Source organism: Typopeltis vanoorti, chromosome 1 (assembly GCF_054136105.1).
Source record: "Typopeltis vanoorti isolate ZY-2024b chromosome 1, IOZ_Tvanoo_1.0, whole genome shotgun sequence".
NCBI classification, from domain to species: Eukaryota; Metazoa; Arthropoda; class Arachnida; order Uropygi; family Thelyphonidae; genus Typopeltis; species Typopeltis vanoorti.
The window spans coordinates 13,010,877-13,030,909 of NC_143549.1; the positions used below are offsets into that span (position 1 = coordinate 13,010,877).

General features: G+C 36.5%; 1 long non-coding RNA gene across 1 annotated transcript in view; it reads left to right on the forward strand.

The window, feature by feature from the left end:
* Positions 1 to 20,033, forward strand: part of LOC150109794 (uncharacterized) — a 63,507-nt gene that overhangs the window by 21,847 nt on the left and 21,627 nt on the right. Inside the window, exon 2 of the long non-coding RNA XR_016550192.1 lies at positions 5,045 to 5,110. This is a non-coding gene — a long non-coding RNA (uncharacterized LOC150109794). The remainder of the gene's footprint in view (positions 1 to 5,044; positions 5,111 to 20,033) is intronic.

The window sequence follows — 20,033 nt, forward strand, 5'->3', positions numbered from 1 at the left end:
TGATATTAAATGCAGCAGCAAATGAAGGCTTAGGAAAGACCAAAAAATTCAATAAAAGGAAAAAACTGAAGATATGAAATGATACAACCAAAGAAGTAATCAAAATGAAAAAAGAAGCCAATCATAAATGGTTAAGCAGTAAAAGATTAGAAGATGAAATAGAATATAAAAGAATAAGAGCCATAGCTAAAAGAGAAGTCAGAAAAAGACAGAGAATCATGGAACAAATTTGTTTCTAATTTAGAACATGATTTATATAAAATTAGACCCAATGTATATAAGATGTGAAACACCTAAATGCAGATACTAAAGAAAACATAAAATTAAACACCGAATTGAAATTAGAAGAATTTCTAAATTTCTACACAGAATTGTGGACAGATAAATATTTTAAAAAAGACAACTGGCAAACATTTAATGAAAATGAAATGGAAATAACTAAAGAAGAATTAGAAATCAGCCTGAAAGAAACGAGAAACAGAAAATCACCTAGAGAAGATAAGCTAGGTTCAGAACTTGAAAGTTTATTTTTCACTTGGTTAGACTATAATAAATTTAGTTTAATCCTTTATCCAAGTGTGAGTAAACAAAGTTTGCGCCTGAAAGTATCTTCAGGACTGAAGGTAGTACAACACCTGGCAACTCGTAGCAAAGGTGGACCCCTTTGCAACGAGTTGCCCGGTGTTGTACCACCTTACCCCAGTCCTGAAGATACTTTCAGGCGCAAACTTTGTTTACTCACACTTGGATAAAGGATTAAACTAAATTTATTATAGGTTTAGAACTATATGCAGGAACAAGATTCAAAGAAAGACTCCTATTATTTTTAAATAAAATTTATACAACTGGTAACCCCCCAGTAGAATGGAAAAAAGCAATTGTGATTCCTATCTTTAAAAAAGGTAATAGAGATGACCCTAAAAACTATAGAGGTATAAGTATACAAAATATATTGCAGAATTTTAAATAGCAAACTAATGAAATTCTTTCTTTTAATTCATATTTATGAATTTAGGGACACAAAACACACGTGTTGAAAAGATTATTTTACTGATTAATAATAAAATAATAACTTGACGTTTCGACCCCTGTATTGAGGTCATCATCAGAAGGATACATGTGTATAAGAACCAAGCTACATGCTGTTGCACTCTATACAGGTAATTTACATCTACGTAATTTAGAAAACTAAATAGGAAACTAATGAAATATTCCGAAAACTTTATTTTAGAAGTACAGAATGGATTTAGAAAAGGACGATCATATATAGACCCAGCCTTTTGCCTAAAATTAATAATAGAGAAAAGAAGAGAATACAATTTAGAAACACATATTGCTTTTAATAAATTTAGTTTAATCCTTTATCCAAATGTGAGCAAATGAAGTTTGTGCCTGAAAATATCTTCAGGACTGAATATAGTGTTGTACTACCTTACTGGAGTAAGGTAGTACAACACCAGGCAACTCGTAGCAAAGGTGGACCAAACTATCAACACTCCTATCCCAGTATCTCCCATAATGCAAAACACATTTCCTTGCAGATATGTATAATGTTATGCATTAAGGGAATGACAATACTCCGGACTATTTTCAACCTTTATTAAGGTCTCTTCAGTGGAAGCCAGGACCAGAGGTGGAGATACCAGGCAGAAGCAATAGCGAGGTCATCTTTACCTATAGGAGTTGCCAAAAGGTGTGCCACCTTTTTTTATTAAATTACTCTGGATTTAGAGAAAGATGTCGAAAATTTATTTTTCACTTGGTTAGACTATAATAAATTAGTTTAATCCTTTATCCAAGTGTGAGCAAACAAAGTTTGTGCCTATAAATATCTTCAGGACTGAATATGGTGTTGTACTACCTTACTGGGGTAAGGTAGTACAACATTTGCATTATGGGAGATACTGGGATAGGAGTGTTGTTAGCTTGGTCCACCTTTGCTACGAGTTGCCTGGTGTTGTACTACCTTACCCCAGTAAGGTAGTACAGCACCATATTCAGTCCTGAAGATATTTTCAGGCTCAAACTTTGTTTGCTCACACTTGGATAATAGATTAAACTAAATTTATTATAGTCAAACAAAGTGAAAAATAAACTTTCAACATCTTTCTCTAAATCCTGAGTAATTTAATAAAAAAGGTGGCACACCTTTTGGCAACTCCTATAGGTAAAGATAACTTCGCTATTGCTTCTGTCTGGTATCTCCACCTCTGGACCTGGCTCCCACTGAAGAGACCTCAATAAAGGTCGAAACTAGTCTGGGTAGTGGCCAATCCCTTAATGCATAACATTATATACATATCCACAAGGAGATGTGTTTTGCATTATGGGAGATACTGGGATAGGAGTGTTGTTAGCTTGGTCCACCTTTACTACGAGTTGCCCGGTGTTGTACTACCATACTCCAGTAAGGTAGTACAACACCATATTCAGTCCTGAAGATATTTTCAGGCACAAACTTGTTTGCTCACACTTGGATAAAGGATTAAACTAAATTTATTATAGTCTAACCAAGTGAAAAATAAACTTTCAACGTATTGCATTTATTGACTTTGAAAAAGCATTTGACAAGGGTTAAAAGAAGCATTTTATTTAACATATTAAAAGAAAGACAAATACCAATTAATATCCTAAAAGCTGTAATAAATATATATTAAAATACTCAAATAGAAATAAGATTAAATCATGAGGTATTATATATGAGAGAGAGATAAACCAAGGGGTCCGACAGGGATGCCTCTCTCAGCAACTCTCTTTAATATTTACCTAAATGAAATAATAATAAAATGGAATAAAAATTTCCATCAAGATTTCTCCTACTGTGAACTTAAACACACTCCTTTTTGCCGACGACCAAATAATTACAAATTCTGAAGATAACTTACAGAAAGCTATTTTAGATCTAAATGAGATAGCTAAAGATTATGGTATGATAATATCAACAGAAAAATCAAAAACTATGGCCTTTAAAGGACAAGATCCAGTAAGAACAAAAATAGTAATATATAACAAGATCTTAGAAGGTGAATTCATTTAACTACCTAGGATGTATGATCACATATGAAAATGAAAATATAAACCTAAAAATTGCAGAATATTTAAAAATAACAGGTGTAATTAACTTTATATTTAAACCAAACCTAGTTCAAAAACAAACCAGACTAAAAGTATACAATACATTAGCCCTACCAGTCTTATTGTATGGAAGTGAAATCTGGACAATAAAACAAAAAGACAAACAAAGATTAACAACGTGTCATTGATTTGGACATTCGTAAAGAGGGCAGAGACATCAGAGCTGACTAATAAATCATCTTTTTCTAATGTAATGTCTTTGATTATGTTTATGAAGTGTTGTGTGTTTCTGATATAGGACAGGGAATGACCTACCAACTCCTTGAGTGTTCCTGCTGATTTCTTGGCTAGGTGATAATTCGGGCTATCTCTACCTTCGGCTATCAACTGGAGTCGTGTGTTTTGTTTGTGTATATTTGGTAGACCGTAAATTCTCGGGGAACAAGTGTAGTGCAGAAGTAGTTTTTTGACTCTATCTTCAGGCCATGTAGTAATAGATTTAAGTAGTTTCTCTGTTTTCTTTTTTATTCTGTTGGTTGGGTTGTAGTTAACGTGTTGGTATGTACTATTGTCCGAGACTTGCAGATTAATTTTTTCTAAATAAGTGGTTTGGTTTAGAATAACGGTGGCACTTCCTTTATCGGCTCTAGTTATTACAATGTTCGGATTTGATTTTAATGATTTCACCGCAGTTAATTCGTGTTTCGTTAAGTTACTCGTTATTGTTTTCTTATGATTTATATTTAAAATGTTGGCAGTTTATAAACGTATTTTGTCTGCTATGTTATTTGGGATGAATCTTAAGCCTCTTTCAATATTACAAATAAAAGCCAGTTTGTTCATCGATCTGGGTGCTACAGCAAAATTTAGACCTTTGCTGAGTAGCGAGAGTTCATCTTTATTTAAGGCGTAGTTGGATAGGTTGACTATGTTACTGTTACCTGCTGACAATTGGCAGGTAACGGTAATGTAGTTGGCTATCCAAAGAATCTAATCAACAAGATCCTTCATAGAAACTCCCCACAACAACAACCTGCCATCACTCAATACGGTTTATCCTTAGTTATTCCTTATGCAGGTACAGTGTCTGAGAAGATAGCAAAACTTTTTAAACCTTTCAACATCAGAGTTGCATTCAAACTGGTCAAGACTGTCCTTTATGTTTTAAGATCGCCCAAAGACATTAATCCCTTTTTCAAACATGCTGGAGTGTACCACATCCCATGAGGTTGTGGTCTAAACTATATAGGACAGACGTTGAGAAGCCTCGTAATCTGAAAAAAAGAACACATAGGAGATATTAATAACAACAGAAACATAGAAGATGATTTCCGTTGTAGAAATTTCAAAGAAGCAGTTGTAGTAGTCCTCTGTTCTGGAGAAAATTTTAACAGAAACCAGGGAATGATAATAGCTGACATATGGAAAACCTTAATAAGATCACTCAGTCTGCCAGAATTTAATTTCGCTTAAAACTACAGCAGTGCTCGCATAACAGTGACTAACACAACACGCTCATGCGTGTAATGTTACGTGTTCTGTTTTAATGTATAATTTATATGATTGTGTTACTCCATTTTCTCTGTACTAGCCTGTGAGTTTTTTCTCTTACTGTTATAAACCCTGAAGAAGCCGGACAGCCCCATCAGCAAAACTTGTTGGTATTAGATGTTTATAAATCTTGGTCAATTAAGATCAATATATATTTCAATTTAATATAATTTCTTGGCAACTGTAATTTACTGTGTAACCATGTGAAAATACTTTATACAAAAGTAACAGTTTTAACTTATTTCTTCATATCTTATTAAGCAGTTTTAATATTAATGCTCTCATTAATAGTGTAATGATTTTCTAGTGTGAACTGAATTTAAATTAAATTTATGTATTCAACTATTTTAGCATTAAGATTATTTCTAAATGATCTAATCATCATTTTTTGGAGGTATTAAAAAATGTCTATTTTCAGAATGGATTAAGTTTGGAGTTGACTACAACTTACAGGACGGTGATGAGCCCAACTGATCCTCCTTTGGTATGTCAGTTGAATATTATACATTTCAGATACAGTAGTGCCTCGTACTTCGAACATTCCAGAGTTCAAATGCTTGAGAATGCAAGAAATTTGATTCGCAGTTTCAACGAAGTTTCTAAGTTCGAACTATAGTTCAGGAACTCAGAGTCATATGGCATTAGACAGTTTCGGCATGCCATTCGGCATGCTTCGACCCCACTAATTTCCCTCACTCACTTCCCCGTCCCTGTACAGTGTGTGTCTGTCTCAGTCCACTGTGCGTTATCCCTTACTTTACACAGCTTAGTCATTGCACGATACATTTGTGTAGAGAATTTTTAACTGTTTTTGGCATTTTTTTTTATTGCCCATGGCATTCAAGAATGTAGAAAGAACAAACCTAAAAGAAAAGTTGTAGAATCGACAATTAAGATGAAAAAAGAAATTATCATGAAACACGAAAGCGGTGCACGTTTGACAGATCTGGCAACAATATTTAAAATGTCAAATTAATGATAAGTATCATTCTTAAGAATAAGAAAGCAATAAAACAGCAAATGTGGCTAAAAGTGTGACAACATTGACCTCCAGGAGATCACATGTTATTGAAGAGATGGAAAAACTCCTTTTAGTGCAGATAAACGAGAAGCAATTACGTGGTGACGTTATTACTGAGAGAATTATTTGTGAGAAAGCCAAACATCTGCATGGTGAACTTAAGAAATGCACACCTGAGACCAGTACTGAAAATGGGGAGTTTAAAGGAAGTAGAGGCTCGTTCGATAAATTCAAAAAACGAACTGGGATCCATAGTGTTGTTATGCACGGAGAGGCTGCAAGTGCCGATGTAGAAGAAGCAGACAAATTTGTAAAAACCTTTAAGGAGTAAGTGGATAGTGAGGGATTTTTATCTCAACAGGTTTTTAATTGCGATGAAACAGGTCTTTTTTGGAAAAAAATGCCCAAAAGGACCTATATCACAAAAGAAGAAAAGACGGCACCGGGATATAAACCTATGAAAGATAGAATTACTTTGTTTCTTTGTGGTAATGCTAGTGGAGACTGTAAGATAAAGTCTTTGCTCATTTACCATTCTGAAAATCCACATGTTTTTAAAAAGAACAATGTTATAAAGAGTAAATTCTGTGTTATGTGGAGGGCCAACACGAAAGCGTGGGTTACCAGAGAGTTTTTCACTGAGTGGATTTATCAAGAATTTGTTCCCACTGTGAAAGCTTATCTTACTGAAAAAAAATCTACCATTAAAAGCTCTTCTAGTGATGGCCAATGCTCCTGCTCATCCCCCAAATTTAGAGGAGGATTTAGTTGGTGAATTCAGTTTCAAGATAAAGTTTTTGCTGCCCAGTACCACTTCTATCATACAACTCGTGGACCAGCAAGTGATTTCAAACTTTAAAAAACTCTATATTAAGGCTATGTTTCAAAAGTGCTTTGAAATAACCAATGCCACAGAACTGACTCTTAAAGAATTTTGGAAAGAGCATTACAACATTCTTCATTGCTTAAGGATCATTGATAAGGCATGGAAAGCAGTTCCTGTTATAACGATGATTTCTGCTTGGAAAAAACTCTGACCAGATTGTATTTCAGTCAGTCAAGTAGTAAGCTGTGTAGATCTGTTGTAAATGAAATTGTGTCTTTGGGTAAAGCTATGGGATTAGAGGTGAGCGATGAGGATGTAGAAGAGTTAATAGATGATCATAAAACTGAACTCAGCACAGACGAACTTCAACATCTTCACGATCAACAACAAAATGAACTAGAAAAAGAAATTTTTATGGAAGAGAAGGACACCCATGAATGCATTTCCAGTGCCGACCTTCAAGAATTGTTCTCTGTTTGGGTTAGAACACAAGCTATTGTGGAAAAATGGCACCCTAATAAGACAGTAGTGACCAGGAATATCAACTTATTTGATGACAACGTGATGGGTTATTTTAAAAATATCAAAGAAAATCGTCAGCGCCAAACAACATTAGATAGATTCTTCTCTGCAGAAAAAAGAGAACGTGAATCAGCATTCTCAACTCCAGCTAAGAAGCAGAAAGAAGACGCTTAACAACGGGAGCATTATTTTTGCCTTTGTGATTTTTATATTAAAAAAATATTCTTCACTGTTATTTTTATGTTGTAATAATTAAAATTAATAAAATAAATATAAGGTTATTTTGTTTAATTTTTTCTAAGTTATTGACATTAAAATACCTAAAATAGATTTTAAAAAAAAGAAAATTATTGAAATTTTTTGGATATGAGAACAGATTATTTCGCTTTCCGTTATTTCTTATGTAAAATCTTGATTCGGACTTCTAACGATTAATAGTTTGAATGGATTTCTGGAATGAATTAAATATGAACTATGAGGTACCACTGTAATTCTAAATTCTATGTTTTTATAATCAATTTTTTTTTCTTTTACTTTATTTATTTTACTTTATTTTTACTGGTGAGACCTCAATGAAGGTCAAAGCTGGTCTGGTTAGTGACTCTTCCCATAATGCATAGCATTATACATGTCTGAGAGTCCATACTCAGTCAGTATAGATGAAGCCCTTTGGTTGGAAAGACCTGGGTTCAATTCCCATCAGTGATGTTAGGAACCTATATCTGGTCTCTTTCAATGAAAGGTGAGTTATCCAGTACATACAGAAGTAGGGAGTTTTTTCACCAGGTTTTTCTTCCCCCAGAACAGGCAAATCAGCCCCATGAACACACATAGATTACAGTCATGAATATCTCAGCCACATGCCTGTCCCAAGCCTAGATAAAATTGGGGGGGGGGGAGAAGCAATGTTGAACTACCCTATAAAAAATCGCACCAGGAACACTTGGTGAGCCATGTCTGAAAGGAGGTATGTTTTGCATTATGGGATACTAAGGCAATTGATGTGAAGTCTCTATATGCATGTTTAAAACAGCAATTAAGATGGTTTGGACGATTGTGAAGATATTTCATGTGCAATCCTTTATCCAAGTGTAAGCAAACAAAGGCTAAGGATTAAACCAAGATATAATTTCTTGGCTTCTTTAATTTATAGTACAACCAAGTGAAAAAACTTTCAATAGCTTATCTCAAATGACTGACCCATCTGCCACCTACCCATCCTTCATTCCATCCAGTGCAGCAAGTGTGATGTCTTTAACATTAGATACTAAACTGATAACAAAAAGTAGGCACACTTGCCTACCTGAAGCTGATCAGTTAATCAAACAAGCTTACAGTACTAGTGACTTGGCAGCCTGATAATGTGTAGAGGAAAATTCATTACTTTCATTCTTCTTTCTCATCTGTCAGATGATGGGTTGAGTCCACTGTGAACAAATCTTAGTCATCTGGCTCTATCTCTGATCATTTCTGTCATCTTTCTGAATCTCAGTGACTGTGACCTTTCCTTCAAAGACTGTAGTGAAGTTTTTTTGGTCTTCCTCTTGATCATCTTCCTCCAATGATTCCATTCAAGACTATATTTGGTAATCTCTGGAAGGACATTCTGTAGAGGTATTCAAACCATCTTAATTGCTGTTTTAAGAATTATAGCTAGATATCTTCTCTATAGTTTAATTCATGTTTGACTTTCTTATTTGTTTTTGTGTTTTGACCAGTGAGTCTTATTTATTTTACTTAGGCTTGAATTTTGAATTGCTATTTTGAATTGCTTTGATTTTCTTTCTGATTGATAATAACCAGGTTTTTAACTTGTATGTAATTGTTTATTTATAATAGATCTATTTCCTCTACATGTTTCACTGTCTGTATATTTGTGAAACATGTATTTCCTCTACTTGTTTCACTGTTCCAACAGCATCATCAGGAGGTTACTTAACATAAATAAAAACAACAAAAAAATTAAACGTCGTTTTCCAACAGGTTAATATATATCGTTGAAAGGACTGAAATGATAGTCTAATCATGAGTATCACAAAATCTTTATTCTTTACTTGGAAAGAAAGATTTTACTACCAAATATATGGTCTTGCAGTGGGCTCACCTCTTTCACCTCTAATCACCACCTTATACATGCAAAAATTTTAAGAACCCGCTATAGAATAATAACTTTAAAACCATATGTATGGCGAAGTTATGTGAATGACATCTTTATTGTCTGGAAACACACCCAGAAACGTTTACCTGGAAGATTTTCTATATTTTTTGAATAATTGACATCTAAAAAATAAAATTCATATTAGAAGTAGAAAAGAACAGAAAATTACCATTCCTAGACTTCCTTGTCAATAAAAATATCACTGGAGGATTATCGATAGAAGTATAGGAAAGAAACCCACAGAGGCAGGTATCTACAAGCAAGCTCATTCCATCATTTTCAACAAAAATTTGGTGTAATCAAAACTTTGAAAAATAGACCTTTAAACATATTAAAAAATGGTGTCATCAAACAAAAACAAGAACTTCAAATCCTATTTCATCAGTTGTTCCAGAACGGGTACTCAGAAAAAGGTACTAAACAAACTTTTATTTTTTTAACAAACCACCCTATGGTAATACAGGAATTAATTACAAAGTTACAGTATCTGTTCCATATGTTGGCAATGCATCAAGAAAAATAACCAAAATATTAAAGGCAGTCAACATCAGAATGATCTTCAAACCAATCAACACTTTATGAAGCTTTCTATGCTTCCCTAAAGTTCCATTTTATAAGCATCTGGATGTATACAAGATTCGTGCTCTTGTGGAAAGATATACTTAAGTCAGACTGGGAGAAGTTTCACAATTTACAACAAAGAACATATAAGTGACATTGAAAACAAACAGAAAGGAAAAAAGTGTACTTGTAGTGCACATCTTCAAAGAACATCGTGTATATTGAAAATCCTCTTCCATGTCATATTTAAAAGAGAAGTACTTCGACAAGTTGTTCAATGAATTTGAGGGAGATTGTCCACTCAAAAGTTGCACTAAATAGAAATCAAGAAATGATCCTTCACGACATTTGGAAGGTATTAATTAATGTAAAATTAAAGACCTGTCCTATGGCAGCAATCACATACAGAGTTTACACCACAATGGAGAGACAGCACATAATATGCATAATGATTCTCATGATTTAGACTATCATTTCAGTCTTTTCCACTATAAATATTAAACATTTAATTTTTTGTCATTTTTTTATTTAAGTAACCTGATGATGCTGTTAGTTATATAGACAGCAAAACATGCAAAGAAAATACATCTAATATAAAAACAGTGATTTCTATTTCTACTAAGGTAGAAGTGGAGGAATTTTTTGATGCTATAGAAAAAGCAACTGACACAATGAAAAAGGAAAAGTTGGTCCTTGTTGGGGATCTAAATAGCAGAGTAGGAAATGATTGTGAGACATACAAAAATATTTTGGGAAAATTTGGAGAAAAGAGCAAAGCTAATAATAATGGCAAATATCTGTTGGATTTCTGCTCAGGACATGGACTGGTTATTACTAACACCATGTTCCAAAATAAAAATGTGCACAAATTCACATGGAGAGAAGAGGCTAGGAATAAGTAAAGTCTCATTGACTATGTTATTGTTAATAGTGATGTTTTCTCCCTGGTGCAGGACACCAGAGTGTACAGAGGATTTGAAATTGGAAGTGATCACTATTTAGTCTTGAGCAGGATAAAATTGAATTTCATAATGAAAAGAATAACATGTAAGAAAGTTTTAAAGCAAATAAAAGTTGAGCAGCTCTCAGATGTGAACTTTAGACTAAAATACAGAAAGATTATTGAAAAGAAAATGAAAGAGTTTGAGAACAGGAATCAAACCTTGGAGATTCAGTGGCAAACTCTGAAGAAAACGTTGATTGATTCTGCCAGAGAGGCATGTGGTGAGGTTGTGTGCAAGGATAAAAAAATCAGAACTCCCTGGTGGACACAGGAAGTTAAAGAGGCAGTGAAGGAAAAGAAGAAAGCATATCAAAAGTTCCTGGCAAATAAGTCAGCTTTTACTCTTACAGAATACAGAGACAAATGTAAGAAAGCTAAACAGTGTGTAAAACTAGCTAAACAAAAGTCATGGGAGGACTTTGGCAAGAATATAGAAAATAAATATCAAGAAGGTGGCAAAATATTCTGGAGGTTGTTGAAGAAGCTTAGGAATGGAGGAAAGAGTGCTATAAAAGGAGTTAGAGATGATAAAGGTGACATGAAAACAGGAGAAAAAGATATCCTTGAAGTATGGAGTAATTACTTTGAAAAACTGCTAAATGAAACAAGCAGTGATGACAGCACAGTGGTAAAAAATACTGACCAGGCATGCAGTCAGGAATACATATCCATACTTGAAGTAGAAAAAGCCATCAAAGGCTTGAAATGTGGAAAGGCAGCAGGAGTAGATGATATTCGACCAGAAATGCTGAAGTATGGTGGTATAAAAGTCTTACAGTGGCTGCACTGCATAGTTCAGAAAGCCTGGACAGAGGGACGAATTCCCGATGATTGGAGTAGAGCTCTCATAGTACCCATATATAAAAAGGGAAATAAAACTGAATGTGAGAATTACAGAGGTATTTCCCTACTGAGTGTTCCTGGCAAAATCTATGCAAGTATACTTGAGAAACGGTTGAGAAGAATTGTTGAAAAAAGCTTGGTGAAGAACAAGCTGGATTCAGGCCAAATAGAGGCTGTCAGGATCTGATCTTCATTTTACGACAAATAGTCGAGAAACCATGGGAATATAACAAAGATCTGTATTTAAGTTTTGTCGATTTGGAAAAGGCATATTACAAGGTGCCAAGAGAGAAGCTATTCAATACGCTGCAGTTATATGGTGTCAATGGGGCATTATATCAAGCAATACTTAGTCTTTATTTGAGTTGTAAGTCAGCAGTTAGAATTGAAGGAAGTACAGGAAGATGGTTTAATGTTAAATCTGGTGTGAGACAAGGATGTACATTATCCCCTCTGTTATTCATTATCAATATGGATCACATTATGAAGGAAAGTGGTATTAAACCTGATATCAAAATTGGAGATGTTAATGTCAGCTCTTTGCTTTATGCGGATGATGTTATACTTCTAAATAAATCCGCTACAAGTCTGCAAGATTCTCTGACTAAATTGAATAGCTGTTGTAATAGATATGGTATGAAGGTCAGCAATAAAAAGACAAAGACAATGAAAATAGGCAGAATCATTGAAAATGTCAACTGTGTTGTGAATGGAGAACCTGTGGAACAAGTAAAACATTTCAGCTACTTAGGCACAATTTTTACTGAAGATGGTAAACTAAATATAGAAATAGACAACAGAATCAGCAAAGCTGGTATGGTGGGAAATCAACTGAATAAATTCATATGGAATTAGTCAGAACACTAAATTAGCTGTATACAAGACAGTGTTCAAACCAGTTTTAACTTATGGATCTGAGAGCTGGGTCAGAAGTAAAACACTTGACCAAGGACTAGAGACCGCAGATATGAGAGTCCTGAGAAAGATTAGAGGCATGAACAGATGGCATCAATAGCAATATCATATTAAAAATGAGGATATTAGGAAAGAACTTGACATTGTCAGCATCCAGGAATGCATTAGCAGAGCTAATCTCAGGTGGTATGGTCACTTAAATAGAATGGGAGAGGAAAGATTAGCAAAACAAGTGTTCTCTGCCAGGTTGGCAGGAAAATGACCCAGAGGAAGACCAAGATATAGGTGGATTGATACGGTACAAAGTGCCTTAGATGATAGAAATATAAGATCTGATAATGTTGGAGTCTTGACAAGTAACAGACTGATTTGGAGGAAAATTGTAGATAGGAAGTTAGTAATGATGTAATTTTTTCATGTAGTACTGTCATACCCTGTACACCCCTTGATGGTACATGGGAGGAATTTGATGATGATTATGATGATATAAAAACAGTTAGAAAAACATGTTATTATCCATTTTTTCATTTTAGATATTATGGATTTTACAACCATGTTATAAATGACTATTTTATTTTCCCGACGTTGACAGAATACTACAGAAATGCAACCTCAAAGCCACCTTTAAATCTCCTGCAAAATTAAAAAGTTTACTCAACTCATCCAAAGACCCACTCCCTCTGCTGGCCCACCCTGGAGTATACTTATTTATTGAATATACTTATATATTTATTGAACCTGTAATATACCATATATATAGGGGAAACAGGATGCACAATTCCTATCAGACAAAAGGAACATAAACGACACAATAAATATAATAACTATGGTGAAGCTGGACTATGGTCATGCCCTGAACACTTTACATAGAATTGACTGGAAAAGCACCAGTTGTTTAAATCACACCAAAACATGGTATGAATGCAAATTTATAGAAGCCTGTGAGATTTTTATCTACTACCCCAATCTGAATAATAATGATGGTGTAAAAATCCCAAATATATGGAAGGCACATATTCAGCCCACAGAACCTTTCTCCCTAAGAGTTAACTATAAACCAGACTGTAGCTAATCCAGAATCATCTAAGAGGAAAGCAAAGCAGAAGTGGGTAGAGTCAAGAGTGGAAGAGGACAGAGAGGAGTACTTAGAGAAAAAGCGAGAAGCCAAGAGAGTTGTTGTACAGGTGAAGGTCCACATCCCTCCATAATATTCTGAAGAAAGAATATTATGGAGGGATGTGGACATAAGAAACAGATGGAGAATATACTTTGAGGGACTTTTGAATAAGGAAAATGTGAGGACTCACAGAGAAGATGAGCAGCCTTCTGAGGGGATGGTGCAGAACATCAGTAGAGTGAAAGTGAAGGAGGCCATGAAGAGGATGAAGAATGGAAAAATCAGTGGATCCAGACAAGATTCCAGAGGGGGCATGGAAGGCAGTGGGGGAAGAGGGAATTGGCCTGCTGTGGAACCTGTTCATGAAAGTTTGCCAACAGGAAAATATACCCGAGGAATAGAGGGAAAGTACTCTTGTCCCCATCTACAAGGGTAAAGGGAATGCACAAGACTGTAAGAATTACAGAGAAATAAAGTTGATGTCCCACACAATGAAAATCCTAGAAAGAGTTCTTGATGGAAGACTGAGGAAGGAGGTGGAGATTGCAAAGGAGCAATTTGGCTTCACGCCTGGTCGATCGGCCACAGATGCTATCTTTGGGGTACGACAGATGATGAAAACGTTTCGAGAGAAGCAACGGGAACTGCATCTGATATTTATTGATCTGGAGGAAGCGTATAATAGAGTGCCATGGAAAGAAATCTGGAGGTGTCTGAGGGAGAAGAAGGTACCAGAGAAATATGTCAGGTTGGTGCAGGAGATGTACAGAAATGCGAAGACAAGTGTTCGAACCTGCCTGGGAGTGACAGAAAGTTTTCCAGTGACAGTTGGCTTGCATCAAGGGTCTGCATTAACACGTTCGATGCCATGCTACTTCGACATAGTCTGTTCCCCTACGCCGAGCAATTTTGCTTCTTCAAGGTCAGTACGGTAATCTCGTTGCTGGCGGTAAGCGTCATACGAGTATACTCGTAGTTGGCTTGTGCAGAGCATATACCATCTATGAGAATACACAGTTTTGATGCTAGCTCCACAAGCCAAGCATTTCCACTTCTTCAAGGTCAGTACAGTAATCACTTTGCCAGCGGTAAGCGTCATACGAGTATACTCGTAGCTGGTTTACCAACTACGAGTATACTCGTAGTTGGCAGCGAACGCGTTAAGTCCATTCCTGTTTAATATCGTGATGGAGGAAGTGAGAGAAGACGCACCTTGGACTATGTTGTATGCAGATGACATTGTGCTGTGTGCAGAATCAAAAGAAGTGGCAGCCAAACTGGAAAGTTGGAAGAAAGTACTGGAAGAGAGAAGTATGAGACGGAGCAGAAGTAAGACCAAGTATATGTGTTGCAAAGTGGATGGCAGCCAGGAGACAGATCTGGAAGGAAATGTCATCAGGAAGGTCAGTGACTTTAGACACTTAGGTTCAACAATGAAAGAGGATGGTGAGGCTGAGTAGGAAGTAGGATGGTGGAACTGGAGAGAGAGATGGCTGGAGTGCTATATGATAAGAGGGTGCCTATTAATCTAAAAAGCAAAATCTACAGGAGTAGTGAGACCAGCTATGACGTATGCTATGGAAACTGTGGCCCTGAGGAAAAATGACATCAGCAGGATGGAGGTAGTGGAGATGAGAATGCTTAGGTGGATGTGTGGTGTGACCAGAAAGGATCGTCTGAGAAATTACCATGTAAGGGAACGATGAAAGTTACGAACTTGGAGCAAAGATACAGGCGGCAAAGTTGAGATGGTTTGGTCATGTGATGAGGAGGGAGGAAGGGTATGTGGGAAGAAAGGTCATGCAGATGGATGTACAGGGGAGGAGGAAGCGTGGGCAGCCAAAGAAGAGATGGTGGAGGAGGACTTGAGGATGAAGAACTTGGATGTGGCTACAGCCCAATATAGGAGGTTGTGGAGGAGACTCACTATAATCAGCAACCCTACTTAAGTGGGAAAAGCTGCACAAGAAGAAGAAGATCAAAATTTCTGACTCCTCTTTTCCTATTTTCATCATTATAGTTTTTCTTAGATTGATTTTCATTTGAAAAGTTTTGCGCTCTTCGTTTAAAATTTTTATTTATTTTTCTACTTGTACTTTAGATTCTGCAAGAATAATAATATCATCTGTATAATTAATATGGTTGATATTATTACGGGCAACTCCAAGGAGTCCATAGACTCATCGAGGGAGGCCCTAACATCAAGAAATACTATTCGACATTCACACAGTATCTATCATACTTCGCTTTGAACTCATTTACAGTCATGGCAACCACAACAGACTCTGGCAGCTTATTCCACTCATTCACCACTCTCCAAGTAAAAAACCTAGCTGTAATACTCTTGCCCAGCTTCTATGTATGGCCCCACTCCTCTCACCACCACTCCTATTCTCAAAAATATCTTCTGAATTAATCTTACAGAAACCCTTCAGTAATTTGAATGTCTCAATCATATCACCCCTTTTCCGCCTATCAACCAATTTCTGCAACCCACAAATCTTCAACCTGTTCTCATAAGGTTCATTCCATAGACCTGCTACCATCTTGGTCACTCGTCTCTGGATCCTGTCCACCTCCTCCCCATCAAGAAGAAACCCTGGCACCCATATCTGGGTGCCAGGGTTTCTACATACAAAGGAAAGATAACGTGTTTGTCTCTGCTTGTTAAAATAGTTTTCAGCAACCAAGTGATTTGATGAGCTGATTTAGCCACTTTTGTGATGTGTCCCCTAAACTTCAACTACCTATCCACCAACATGCCCAAATCCCTGGTCTCGTCAATCTTCTGGAGTACAGTTCCACTAATGTGATATAGTGCTGCTAATCTTTTCACCCCAAAATGCATAACCTTGCATTTTGCCACATTAAATTGACATCCTTTCTCCTCCAAACTATCCAAATCATCCTGCAAAATTTTGACATCCTGTGCACTCACTATTGCTCTACCCAACTTTGCATCATCAGCAAACAAATGAATAGTTCCTCTCAGATCCTTTCCTATATCGTTAATGAACAAATTGAACACTAGTGGTCCAAGAACAGAACCCTGTGGCACACCACTAGTCACAGGCTGTCTTTTGAACTTTACTCCTGAATAAACCACTCTCTGATATCTCTACATCAACCACCCTCCTATCCATCCCCATATGATGCAGTTTACTGATTAGAATTCCATGTGGTATCCTGTCAAAGGCATTAGCAAAGTCCAGTAGAATCACTGTAAACCCATTACCCTTATCCAGTTCAGCCGTGACTGTGTTATAAAATGTGAGCAAGTTACTGAGGCATGATCTACCCTGCACAAAACCATGCTGTCTCCCATAAAGTATCCCAATTTCATCTATCCAATCCAGTATTTTCCTCTTGACTATTTTTTCCAAGACCTTGACAATGATTCCTGATATGCTGATCGGCCGGTAATTTTCAACAGCAGTCTTGGAGCTGTTGAAAATCCTTTATGCAGTGGAACTATTTTCCCCTCTTTCCACCCTCTTGGGACTAACCCAGACCCGAGACTCAAATTAAAGAAAATGGTCAAGGGTACTGACAATTGTTTAGCCGCTTCATGTACGACGACACGCACTGATATACCATGCAATCCCACAGATGTATTGACGTTTTGTAATAGACTATTCACTCCACTTCGTTCACCATAATTCCCATATAAGCTGTTCGTTCTTTCATTTCTGCAATGTCACCACCTGGATGATATACTCTTGCAAAGTGCTCGCTCAGTAATTCCACTATATCATCTGATTCGATTACCTCCCTGCCATCGGCATTCTTTAAAATCATTCTGCCGTATACATTTTTTCTTTTACTTGCAACATATCAAAAAAAACTGTTTGGGATTCTCTTTAGCCTGCATGGCTAATGTTCTCTCATAATCCACTTTGGCGTTTCTTAACACACTCGTTACCCTTCTGGCCTGCACTTTATACCATTCATGTGCCTGCCAGTCACCTTTCTCCTTAAATTTCCTCTGAATAACAACATTAAGCTCAAGCTTAATGTTGTTATTCAGCCATTGCCTCCTGCAAACACTTCTTAACCACCTCCCATGCACTATCAGCATCTAGCCCTTGCCGTTTTACATGCCATGGCACTGGACCAATCAAACTCCCAAGCTTTCGTCATACTTACCAGCCCGATAATTCCACATGTACCCTGTCTTAATTGTTAATTCCACACCTTTAGCCACCTCCCGAGTCAAGACCCTATGATCACTCTCACCGATTGGTGGCAACGTGGTGATATTCGTTACAGCCAAATTCTCAGATGCAATTACTAGGTCAAGCACTCTCTGACCTTCCGACAGCATGATAGTTATCCCTTAATAATCATGCTGTCACAGATAGTTATCCCCTAATAACTGCATAAAATTCAATTCCTTCCTCCCATTTGTCCTCACCTCCTTCCAATCAGTGTTACCATAGTTGAAATCTCCCATAATAATTACCCTCCTTCCACTCGTTTCTTCTATTTGCTTATGCATACTATCTCCACTATCTATTCCATCACCTTGTCTATAGCAGCACCCAATTGTATATATTGTTCTGCTATCCTCAATCACACACCAAATAGCCTCAAATGTGCTCTTTTCTCTATCCCGCAGTTCAACTTCTATTCTCTTTGGCTGCAGCTCATCAGCTATCATCTATAACACTCCTCCCCCATTTTATTCTCCCTGTCACTCCTGAACACACTATACCCCCTCACATTCAATCCCACTTGCTATATCATCTTTTGTCAGTCATGTTTCACTAATGCCAATAACCTGTGGCTGGAAGTGCCAACCAAGGCCAAAAATTCTTCCTTCTTGTTCCTGATACTTCCGGCATTAGTATACATGAATTGCAGAAGCCCATTTGTCCCATCCTTATTTTGATGCCTTATACTAACTATCCCATTCTGATTTGTTTTCCTTCGTACTCGCTTAGGCATATTACACACATTCATACACTCAACTGTCTCCCTAAAGTCTGCATAGCTACTCCCCCTCCCCCTTAATAACTCTAGTTTCCCTGATTCTGCACATCCACTTCATTCAACAACACCTTTTCAAGTCTCCGTACTCCAAATCCATTCAAATGCAAACCATCCATCTTATATAAATCCTTTTGACCATCAAACTCACTCCACACTTCCACAAATTCCACACCACTCCTCCTGCATAATCCACGCATAAAGTCATTATCAGTTATGGCCCTCCTTCTATACTCTTCACTGTCATACCGCAACAATAGACTCGCCATCCTAACTCTCTCATCTCTTCTCTTTTGCTACTTCAAGTAATTCCTTCAAGTTCTCTCTCATAGCCATTTTGTCTCCTTTCAAATCATTCGTTCCTGCTACTGCTATCAATTCTTTCACCCTCTGCTTTTGCATTAGACTTGCTTACATCCTTAATGTCCACACTATTTATTTGTAGCTATGGATTTGCATATTTCTTAGAGATAGTAAATAAATTTGGTGTGAGAGGCAACCTTGCATGACTCCTTTTTCTATTTTGAATTTGTCTGTTTTTATTTTATTAAATTTGACAGTTGCTTTCATATCTTTATAATAATTTGTAATAAAGGTTTGTCATCCTGAATCTAATGTTATTGATTTTAAGATATTTATCATTTTGTTCCTGTCAAATGATATAGTGTGAATTGTGGTATATTTTATTCTCAGTAACACAAGTGTGTTCTTTAGTGGTGCTGCTTTAGGCGTATCATTGTTATATATCGTGTTATTTTTGGGTTACCGAGAAGGAGAGGTCAGAGTCGGAAGCATATATATGAAGATAAGTTTTTTGCTGTTTAGTATAGTTGAATATAGTGTTTGTATTTATATATGTATGTATGTATGTGTGTGTATATATATATGTATATATAATATAGCGTTTATATATATTTAGCATTTAGTTTAGTAGTTCCTCAGCAGTAAGAAATGATAATGGCCGCAGCTCCAATTACGAAGCATATCATCAAGTCCGCCATTTCAGGATTCTATCTTGAAATGGCGGAACAACCCGGAACAACTCCCAGGATGCATACATGCAGTAATTGCTGCATGTATGCATCCCGGGAGTTGGGTATGTGGCGGATGAGAGAAGGGGGTGCATATATGCGCAAAATGTAGGCAATGAGAGAGGAATTAAATGAATTAGATATTTCTATAACTGACCTAGTTGTGTCAAGGACGAGAAATGAATGTCAGGAGACGAGTAGTGTGATAGGAGAGAATGATATGTGAAATATGAATGAAAAAATAAGAGTCAGAGTGTGGAATGCTTTAATCACTGTGAAGTTTTCGAAAATGGTTTTGATTGGGAGAATGAATGGCAAGTAAGAGTAACTAACTTGCAGAGAGAGATAGATGAACTAAAAGAGGAAGTGGAATGTATCGGGAATGAGATGAGAAGTATGAAAGTGAGAATGGAAGACATGA